Here is an 11,477-nt window from a genome sequence, read left to right as displayed (position 1 = left end):
TCGTCTCAGTGTTAGGAATCTTGGTTTTATATCCGTCTACTTGAAGCTTCCTCGATAGTGGTGTCAGTTTTAGGAACCATGAATTCATTCATCATTATCTGTTTGCATGAAACTCACACACCAAGGCAAATATCTCAACTCTGTGATTGACTTCTACAATCATATCTCATGCATCTATGCATGTCTCAACCGTGAAAGTTCGTTCTTCCTGAAAAATAGTTCAGTGTGAAATTAGCAAGCACAGAAAATTATCATCAACTAAGAACTCTAACATCAATGAGAACTTTACACACCTGCCACTTCTTGTATTACAGAACAATCCCCACATTGTATACACTAAGTACAATCACCACGAAGTGTATTATAAGAACGCATGGCCACGATGTCTTATATAAATGTAGAACTGGATGAGGTCTTCGAACAGAGATTGCTATATGTTTGTGTGTTTTCTGTAAACAGTAACACAGTGTAGTAAAGATTATATATGTATATAATTAGGACTCACTTGACAAATCTTACACTCCATATCATTCAGAATACGTGATAGGTTTAATTTGCTATTACCAAGACTGAAGCTTTCTCTCAAATTTGGGAATACATCTCTTTGATTTTCTCGCAAAGAAGACAGCACATGTCTTGACAGCTTCACACTATTTTCTGTAGTAAGCAATAATTGTCTTGATATCAGATTAAATACCGTCTTATAGAGTTGTAACGAAACTGTCCACGTGAGGGAATTTATAGTCGTAAAAAATACCAAGTTACCCAGTTCAAAGACTGTATTTAAGTGATAAGTACCTACGCTTGAAGCAAATGGGGATATGAAGAGCAGAAGAATTAAAATACCAATAATTAATGGTTTTCGCTCAGTTCGCTCACTCTCGCTGACCATCGTCAAAACTTCCTCCAAAACTTTTACAGGTTTCTTGCAGTTGATCCAGAGAGGAATCATGAAGATGCTTGGTGACACATTGATTAATGTCATGAGCACTACAAAAATCAAGTTCCTTATATTGGATATTTCCTTTTTTGCATATGTTTCTTTGCTAAAAAAACAAATTGTGCAAAAGTATAATGTTTGCGTGAAGACTCCCCGGAGGCAGAGCTTAACACTGAACTTGTAGGAGCAGCGAGTCTGGTTCTGGGACACTGTGTATGGAAATATTCCAAGTACCTGGAGACCGATCACCAGTACACGCCAGGGCCACAATCCATCGCCGGCTGTTCCTTGTAGCGACATTTCTATGTTCGTAAGATGAACGGCCTGCTGCTCTCTGAGTGCGTGTTGTGGACCCACTACTCTCTGAGTTCGTGTGGTAGACGCCTTGCAACTCTCAGAGTTCGTCACAAACTGAGTTTGAGGACGCAAGATAATGTTCGCTGGTTTTATGTGTTGATCTGAGGTCCAATTTCGCATAGACATCTATTCAGTTGATTTTCTAATATACAAAAATCCTCAAGTCTCCATATGATATTTCACCCTTTATGTTACAGACAATGACGAGTTAAGTGCTCTGACCAAGTGACAGGAAAATTGATCCCATGCTTGGTGTGTTGATATCAATGTTTACCTCAGACAAACTTTAATGCCACGTACCACGTAATGCCAGATATCAATGTAGATGATATCTGGAAAATCATAATTTTCGTCTATGCCAATAAAAGTGGTATACAAATTTATGTGGAGTTCAGAGCTTCATTAAAACAAGCAAACAACTCACTCAATTTCTTACCTTAGGTATTCTATTTGGCTTGATTGATTGATTCCTTTTATCTTTATCGAGGTTTAGCAACGAAACGAACACAAGGATGACTAACCGTTAAAAATATTCCACCATTAAATATGACAAGCAGAAGCACCACGCTATGTTCTACAAAAACAATCACCACACCATATAATAAAAACAATTTCGGTACTATGTACTATGGGAATAGTCATCACACCATAGGACATAATAACAATCACTTCATTATGGGTTATAACAAAGGAAACCACCGCCTACAGTCTAGACAAGCACACTAAACATAATGAACAAAATAAACATAATGAGTAATAAGGGTAAATGAACAACAACAATTATTGATAAATTATAATGAAATTCAAGTGCCGGCTGTTTGTTGTGGTGACATATTTCTTGTTCATATAACACAGTACCTATTTGTTATAGTGATGTTTTCATCTTCAAGAATATCGCTATATATACTGTGATTTTTGTTCACATAGATTCAAGTTGTAATTTCAACTGGTAACCGGTTAAGTGCGTTAGAGGCATGGCCTGTGGCTCTTAGAATGCGTGGTGTGGTTGGTCTGCGGCTCTCAGAGTGCATGTGGAGGTGGTTGGTATGCTTCTGTCTGAGTGTGTGTGGTGGTGATTGGTCCGCTTCTCTCTGAGTGCGTGTGGTGAACGGCCTGCTGCTCCCAGAGTGCGTGTGGTGGACGGCCAGCTGTTCTCGGAGTGCGTGTGGTGGACGGCCTGCTGCTCTGAGTGCGACACAAATTGAACTTGAGGATTCGACTGGACGGTAATGTTTTCTTTGGCGTGATGTCGTGGCCAAAGCCCTCTGGTGTCCGATCGATGTTTATTCCATTGATTTCCTTATACACAAACATCGTCAAGTGTCCTTCATGATATTGCAACCTCCATGTTGCTGACAATGGTGGGCTTGAGGAGCTGACCAAGTGACAACATAATACTGGACCACGTGTAAATTAACAGCTCGGGGATCAGATAACAAGTGAATGTGTTGTTAGGTCACTGTCTTGGAGAAGCAGAGGTAACTGACTTGGAGAAGCAGAGGTCACTGTCTTGGAGAAGCAGAGGTCACTGTCTTGGAGAAGCAGAGGTCACTGTCTTGGAGAAGCAGAGGTCACTGTCTTGGAGAAGCAGAGGTCACTGTCTTGGAGAAGCAGAGGTCACTGTTTTGAAGAAGCAGAAGTCACTGTCTTGGAGAAGCAGAGGTCACTGTCTTGGAGAAGCAGAGGTAACTGTCTTGGAGAAGCAGAGGTAACTGTCTTGGAGAAGCCTGCGTTACTGTCGTAGGGAAACATAAAAGTTTAGAATACTTGCGAGGATAGAGATCACTGTATATTATTAAATATCCACTTATCTGTTACAGATCAGCAGCAACTGTATCATGTTTGATTCATAGTACAATATCATGTGTATTGCTGACGAACTGGTCACTCAGTAAACTTTACAGGAGCTTAATAGGACTACTGGGAACTCAGAATGGCTTCTGACCGCATACCCTTTCAGTTATCCTTCATTAAAAGCAGATTAAATACCGTCCGATAACCCCCCCTCTAATATAAAGTTTATTATGGGCTCACCATAGCCCGTGCTGCTTGAATCTTTTGTTCCAAGCAGCTGATTCTTCAACAACAAATCTCTGATAATATACCGTGGTGAATGTGAAGGGTGAAGGGGCCTCGTAGCCTGGTGGATAGCGCGCAGGACTCGTAATTCTGTGGCGCGGGTTCGATTCCCGCACGAGGCAGAAACAAATGCGCAAAGTTTCTTTCACCCTGAATGCCCCTGTTACCTAGCAGTAAATAGGTACCTGGGAGTTAGTCAGCTGTCACGGGCTGCTTCCTGGGGGTTGAGGCCTGGTCGAGGCCCGGGCCGCGGGGACACTAAAGCCCCGAAATCATCTCAAGATAACCTCAAGAATGTAATTCATCTCTCCTGGGATCATCTGCGACCGACAATGCAAAAGTCAGTTTGGAAAATATAAGACGATGCGAGATACCAATCCAGGGATATGCTTGGGCTACTCTCTCTGGTCAGTGTCATGAATATTCTCATGTGACACAATTTGTGGTGATGGCTGTTGTGAGGTGATATAAAGCCATACCTTGATTCCACTCACCTGGGCTCAACAACAGTCTCGAACTGTGAACCCCCATGCGTGAGGTGCCGAAGCTCTATCTACTGGGCTATGAATAGTCCTAATTAGGAAAGAATAATAACAATTCCATTGATTGGGTATTGTCTTTAATGATATATTGGTACATGACTAGCGAAAAAAAGATTCATGAAATATTTGAGTGTCCAATTGCGAAACCTGTTCATCTTTCTTCGATCCTTGTGGCTTAGTCTCTATTTATTATACAAGTTGCAAATTTTCGAACTTTACTACCCAAGGTTATTATTGTTATATACAGCCTCGAAGTTCTTCATAGCTAGTAATTTATTGAATTAATGCATAGTCACCCTGATTGAAGAAATATGCTCAGGTTTCGTAATTGAACACTTGAGTGCTCGATGAAAACTTATCTAGTTTCTGTACATAACGAAGACGTATGAAACGCAACAGCAGTATGCACACGAACATCGTCTTGTTCCCTGAACAAGACAGCAGTTTGGGTCCCTCGTTTCCTTAGGGCGTTCTGTAAGAGCCGACTTGAAGTAGGATCACCAGGTAGGTCACCACCATACTCACACACTGAGGAGTGCATCACCAGGTTGTAAATTAAACATTGGAGATTGAACTGATTTAAATTATACATTGGAGAGTGAATTGATTTAAATTAAACATTTGATATTGAATTGGTTTAAGTTAAACATTGGAGATTCAATTGATTTGAATGAAATATTGGAGATTAAATTGATTTAAATTAAACATTGCCTTGAGTTACTAAATTCTTGTTCTCAACCATATTATTTCAGCGATAATTATTGTATTCATGCAGGAATATTTTTTTCAGTGTCATATGAGTATCATATCTTATTATATGAGTATCATATTATGAGACTTACCGCTGGAATGAACACGTCAGGAGGCACTCATCGTCAGGAGGGACTTACTGATTGGTGAAACTCGCTACCTGGATTGACTCACCTGCAGGATGGATTCAACATTAGGAGGTACTCAGCCCCCTAGGAGGTACTCACCGCCAGGAAGGAGCTGAAGCCGAGGGTGTACCAGCCACACATGTCAAACACCTGTAGTGGCTTCAGGAGGGTGACCAGCTGATGCACCTATTGGTAAACAAATACACTTGTGCAGAAGTTTTTAATTTATTTACATATTTTCTTCCAAGCTGTGAAGGTATGGAACGAATATAGGAAGTTTGCCCCTAATTTGTAATAATTTTAGCATTCATGATGCAAAATGATTGCATTTCTACTAATTATTCTGTCATAAAACTGTCAACAAAGCAACAACAAATGCCAGACACTTTTATAATGCTTCAGCTAGGCATCTATACATCTGCTTGACAAATATTTATTTAGGTGCCATTGATGTTTAATAAGATTGATATGATGATGTCTATACACATCATCTTCCAAACCCGTAATTCATGCATTTTACACGTGTATAAACTCCAAAGACGATGGAAGCACACTCGCACCACGCCTCGCGAAGGATTACGGCCGGGTTCGATGCCAGGATAGAGAGCGTCGACCGAGCACCTTCTGATTACACAGCAGTAATTGGTAACCGAGTTGCAAAAGCCGGTTGGCGGTTGTAGGGTAGATCCAAGGTATGAACTTGTGATGATCAATCGGTAGGGACAAATCTAAGTCTGCACTGAACACATATATTCCTTACGTCTTTTCAATCCCCATGGTGAAATAATATCCAGTGATTGTACCACCCTATGGGGTAATGTGCAGTAATTGTTTCGACCATTTGGAGTAATATGCAGTGATTGCACCGACCCTTTAGAGTAATATGCGGTAATTGAGTCGACTCACAAAGATAATATGCAGTGATTGTGTTGACCTTCATGGGTAATATGAAGTGATTGTGTTGACCCTCAAGGGTAATATGAAGTGATTGTGTTGACCTTCAGGGGCAATATGAAGTGATTGTGTTGACCTTCAGGGGCAATATGAAGTGGTTGTGTTGACCTTCATGGGTAATATGAAGTGGTTGTGTTGACCTTCATGGGTAATATGAAGTGATTGTGTTGACCTTCATGGGTAATATGAAGTGGTTGTGTTGACCTTCATGGGTAATATGAAGTGATTGTGTTGACCTTCAGGGGTAATATGAAGTGGTTGTGTTGACCCTTTAAGGGAGCCGGTCGGCCGAGCGGACAGCACGCTGGACTTGTGATCCTGTGGTCCCGGGTTCGATCCCGGGCGCCGGCGAGAAACAATGGGCAGAGTTTCTTTCACCCTATGCCCCTGTTACCTAGCAGTAAAATAGGTACCTGGGTGTTAGTCAGCTGTCACGGGCTGCTTCCTGGGGGTGGAGGCCTGGTCGAGGACCGGGCCGCGGGGACACTAAAGCCCCGAAATCATCTCAAGATAACCTCAAGATAACCCTTCAGAGGGTAATATGAAGTGGTTGGATTGACCCTTGAGGGGTAATATGAAATGGTTGGGTTGACCCTTAAGGGGGTAATATAAAGTAGTTGGTTGACCTTGAAGGGTAATAAGCATATTATGCCCAAACTGAAAATAGTGAATTGGCAAGCTACTTTAGGGTTTCCAAACGTTTTTAAGTGATCAAGAAAATTTATCATTATTTACATAGTTACAAAGAGTTTCCTCGCGTTTCAAAGAGTTTCCTCACGTTTCAAAGAGTTTCCTCACGTTTCCTCTTTTCATTTACAAATATTAAGTTTATTTGGTTTGTTTACTTCTGTTCACACTAATTAAAGTTACGTTAGTATTTGAAAATATGGAAATCCAGAGGATGTGAACATTCAATAGATTCAGTACACATTCTTAGTACAATTTTGATCTAGATTGCCATATTCAATTTTGTCCGTGAGTGCTATTGCCAATTTTGTGCTAGAGTGCTCCATCCAATTCAGTGCTAGAGTACTATACCCAATTTTGTGTTAGAGTTCTATATCAAATTTTGTGCTGGAGTGCTACTCCCAAATTTTAGCTAGAGTGCAATATCAATTGTTTTTGCTTGAGTGCTGAATGCAATCTTGTGCTAGAGTACTAGAATACCCAATTAGGTAATGATATATTTAATCCATTTAAGTACTTAACAAAGTGAACGTCAGAACCTTTCATAAGACTTGACTTCACTGCTTTAGCGTTATTGATGTCTGTAATCAATGGCCCTTAGCTCGTTTCAGCACTTACGTTGATTGCACGATATGTCTGTGTATTCCAACTAATACTTCTACTCTCCCTGATACTCCTGATACCATGCTAAAACCAGGATCTCCTAACCAAGCCGAACCTCGTCTATCCTAACCAACGTAAACCTCGTCTACCCTAACCAGTCCTTACCTAAACAATCCAAGTCGAAACTAGCCCCATTCAAACCAAGCCTAACTTAATCTAAGTTTTACCTAACAAATACAACCATATAGCTTATTTTAAATAAACCATAATTAACCTGACCAATCCAAACATAGTTTATTTTACCTATGCTGAGCCTTTTCTAACCAAGCCAACCCCAATTTATTATAACAAATCTTTGGTTGCTTTCAGCTTTACTTCACTTCAGCCTTCAGATTATTGGTGGCTTCATCAATAATTATATACTTAGCTTCATCAATTTTGCTAAAAAAACAAACATATTAGGAGTCTAATGTAAATTTCCCTCTCCTGACGTTTTATTCTGAAGAATCATAAAAGGATGCGAGGAGGAACTCATTGGAATACCTCATATTATATTTAGTTAAGAAGTCACAACTGTTTTTTATCCTTGCTGCCTGGAGGGTCGCCAAAGTGGTTCCATTTTGTGCCAGTCCAAGAAAGAGTATATTATTACGTTATTTTTAGAAACAGCACAATATATGTTAATATAAGAAATATAGCAGTGTAAGTTTAACAATATTCTAAGAAATATTGCATTGTTAGTTTACAATATTTTAGGAAATAAAGCATTGTAAGTTTTAAATCATTTTAAGAAGTAGAACACAGTAAACTATTGCAAAGAAGAAGAGCTCGAACTTTATTTCGTGCTCAATTTTTAAAAAACAGATCACAATATCTTATTCCGTCAGTATTAGAAGCAAAGCACAGTGCATGAACACATCTTGGGGACCTACAGTATTCTCACTGAGGAATCTCAAGCGTAACACTCACCATTGTCTTTAACTCGGGGTCTGTCAATCTGCAACTCAAGCTCTTCAACATTCCTACAATTGTGTTTACCTGGATAAAAATGAGTGATGAGTGATTATTTTTAATAATAATACAAATTAAAATAATAATACTACAAATGATAATAAAAATAATAATACTACAAATGATAATAAAAATAATAATAATGATAATAATAATAATACTAATAATAATAATAATACCATTAATAATGAGAAAATTCGTAGGAGCTGTGATAAGGGTTTGAACCTATGGGCTTGGTGTTCCAGACGCACGCTCAATGCTAGAACAGAGGATTCCTGAGAGGATTCCAGAGGTTTCCACTGAAGCCGAACCAGAGTTTCACACAATCACCCCCATGCACTCTGGATTTAAGTCTAGGAATTCTGCCTCCAATGTTTCTCTTCAAATGCACAAAGAATTCCCATTAATTAATTTGAATAATCAGTGAGGAAATCAGTAGGACCCAAGAGGACGCAACGATTCGAACGCTTTATATTAAACCCACTGATAGTTTACCAATCTATGTAAATTGGATGGTTTGTCAGTTAACTCAAACTGTTTCAATTGGAGACATCCTGTTTCTCCAATGGTTTCTTCAGTACTAATAATTAAACCCAACTGCTTCTGTTAGCACTAGTGATAGTGCATCCCCCACTCAAACTATTGATTATGTTAGACCCATTGATTTCACACCTTTCAGTCCGACTTCGTTCTTACGACTGTTTATGTTAGACCCATTGATAGCACGACCCCACTACTACCTCTGTTTATAGTTAGGCTCATTGATAGTACGGCCTCAATGCTCCCACTGCTTATAATTATGATATTTTAGTTAAGCAAGAATACATACATGCATACATAAGATACATGAAAAGTGCAGGATTCATAGGTAGGACATGTACAATGCCTAAAGTCACTAATACTCACAGCGTTTGCCTCTTTGATAGCAACTATACTATATAGACGCACAACTATGCTGGACTATACAACTATACTAGTGCAACTATACTATACTATATTATGGGCAATGCACAATATGCCTTTCTATAATTTATATAAAGTGTAACATTTCGCATTCTTCTTTATATGATTCATCTTGAAATCCAAAATCTAATTCAAACGCCTAATTCACAAATGTTTTAAAACAATAAATAATTTACAAACATCAATGGTAAAATTATTATTTAAACAAAAATTTTTTTAAAAAATTAGGGTATTACTGAATCATTTAAATTACAAATTATTCCAGTAACACTATTCTCATGGGCAGAGTTTTCAGCTAGTCCGTGTAAACAGCTCTTAACTTCCACACGCGTTTAAGGCTTCAATGAGGATTTTAGTTTTCAGGCCACTGAAAGTTTCGTGGTGCATTTTAGTCGTTAAAATATACGACCCGGAACACAAACTGGTGTATTTCTGTTTTAGTATTGTGAGAGCAGACTAGGTAGAGAATAACATTGATTATTTGTTTATCGGTGATATGTAGTGTGTCGGGAACATGTTAACTGTCGGGGATATGTAGTGTGTCGAGGACATGTTGACTGTCGGGGATATGTAGTCTGTCGGGGACATTTATTCCATCAGAGACCTGTACTCTGTCGGGGATATCTAGTGTGCTGGGAATACATAGGCTGTTAAGGACATTTAGCCTGTTGAGGACAGGTAGCCGTCGGCTTGTTTAAGTATCCCCTGGACAAATAGAAAGGCAGTCCACACGGTCTCCAGCTCTTCCATTGTGACGACTTAACAACGAAATCACTTCTCTAGCCTGACCTGTATTACTCATCCATCCAGTGTACGATATACCACAACCCCTCAAAGAACATTAGCTCATATGTTTAGCCAAACCAACCACTTAAGCTGGACGGTAGAGCGACGGTCTCGCTTCATGCAGGTCAGCGTTCAATTCCCGACAATCCAAGAGGTTGGGCACCATTCTTTTCCCCCGTCCCATCCGAAATCCTTATCCTGAACCATTCGAAGTGCTATATAGTCGTAATGACTTGGTGCTTTACCCTGTTATTTCCTTTTCTTTTCATATGTTTAGCCAATATATATGTATAAACTCACCTCATTAACAAAATTCTGTCCCACGCAATTAATGAGCCAAAGTAGAGAAAATGAGTAAGCTATGAAGATGAGTGAGCCGCCTTCGATGAGAATGCCCCATATTACGGCGTAGGAGGAGGTGGTGGCCAGGATGAGAGCAGTCACATGCAGTACACTATTCCCTAGCAGGAAGGACCTGGCCAGCCACTCTCGGAGCGTTTCCACCTGTAGATGTCACCAATAGTTCATTTTTCATGAACAATGAAAAATCGTGACAGGTCATGTTTTCTCCTACATGATTTGTGTCAAGGTACGCACTTGGTAAATTGCTAGATTAGGTATCCTTGTTCATCATTATATTATTAGGAAATTGTAATCTAAATTGTCATCCACACTACCGTGGAAATAAACATTCCATTTACCTGGGGAGCTAGATTCAGAAACTAGTTATGCAAGCACTTGAGAAAGTGCTTGCAAAAGTATCCATCTTTTCTTAATCTTTGGCGGCTTTGTTTACAACTATTAAACAGTTAATGAGCTCCGAAGCACCTGGAGACTGTTTACAACAGAATCAACAGTTGACTGGGAAGTTTTTATACTTGTAAACTGTTTAATAAATGTAAACAAAGCCGTTAAAGATTGAGGAAAAATGTACATGTTCGTAAGAGCTTGCGTAACTGCTTTGTGAATCCGGGTCCAGGGCTCTAGATTCAAGTCTCCTACAGCCCTGGTGAATGAAAATTGTAATCAATTGTCATTTGTCTCAGAATACGAACGCAAACCTATGTATGCACACATATCAACATATCAATGTACTTAAACCTACCATGTATTAACGTTTTTCTGAATAATTATTATTTGGTCATTTATTTTTCATCCAATTTCCGTGGGCAGGGATGGTCCCCGTGACCATTCTGCAAGTGGTGGTGGACCCCTTGCCCATCTCGTGGATGGTGATGGAAATGCTTACAGAGGCATATAATGGGCTCAGGAACTGAACCCCACCGATCATGTAGAACACATTTTAAGCACAGACAGACACACAAGATATATAGATATGACTCACCTCACGAATCTTCGACTCCATCTTATTGAGTCTTTGGATAATGATCATTTTATTTGTGTCAGGCTTGAAGGTTTCCCATAGGTTCATTAAGACATATGTTGATGATAGAGGGAACTCACTGGCGAAGAGTTTGACAATATTTTCTGCTGTCAAATGTAAGTGTTTTGCCAGCAGATTAAAGATCATCTTGTAGAATTCTAATGTCATGTACCGACAGAGACCATCACACAGTATAACGATACAAGAAAACCTATTTCAATGACAGAATTCATACGTAAAATAAATATACTGTAGGTAATGAAGTATAATGATGTCACTGTGAATAGGAGCCC

Source organism: Procambarus clarkii, chromosome 61 (assembly GCF_040958095.1).
Source record: "Procambarus clarkii isolate CNS0578487 chromosome 61, FALCON_Pclarkii_2.0, whole genome shotgun sequence".
Lineage (NCBI taxonomy): Eukaryota > Metazoa > Arthropoda > Malacostraca > Decapoda > Cambaridae > Procambarus > Procambarus clarkii.
The sequence above is the reverse complement of the archived record's forward strand: the minus strand, read 5'-3'. Positions refer to the sequence as shown.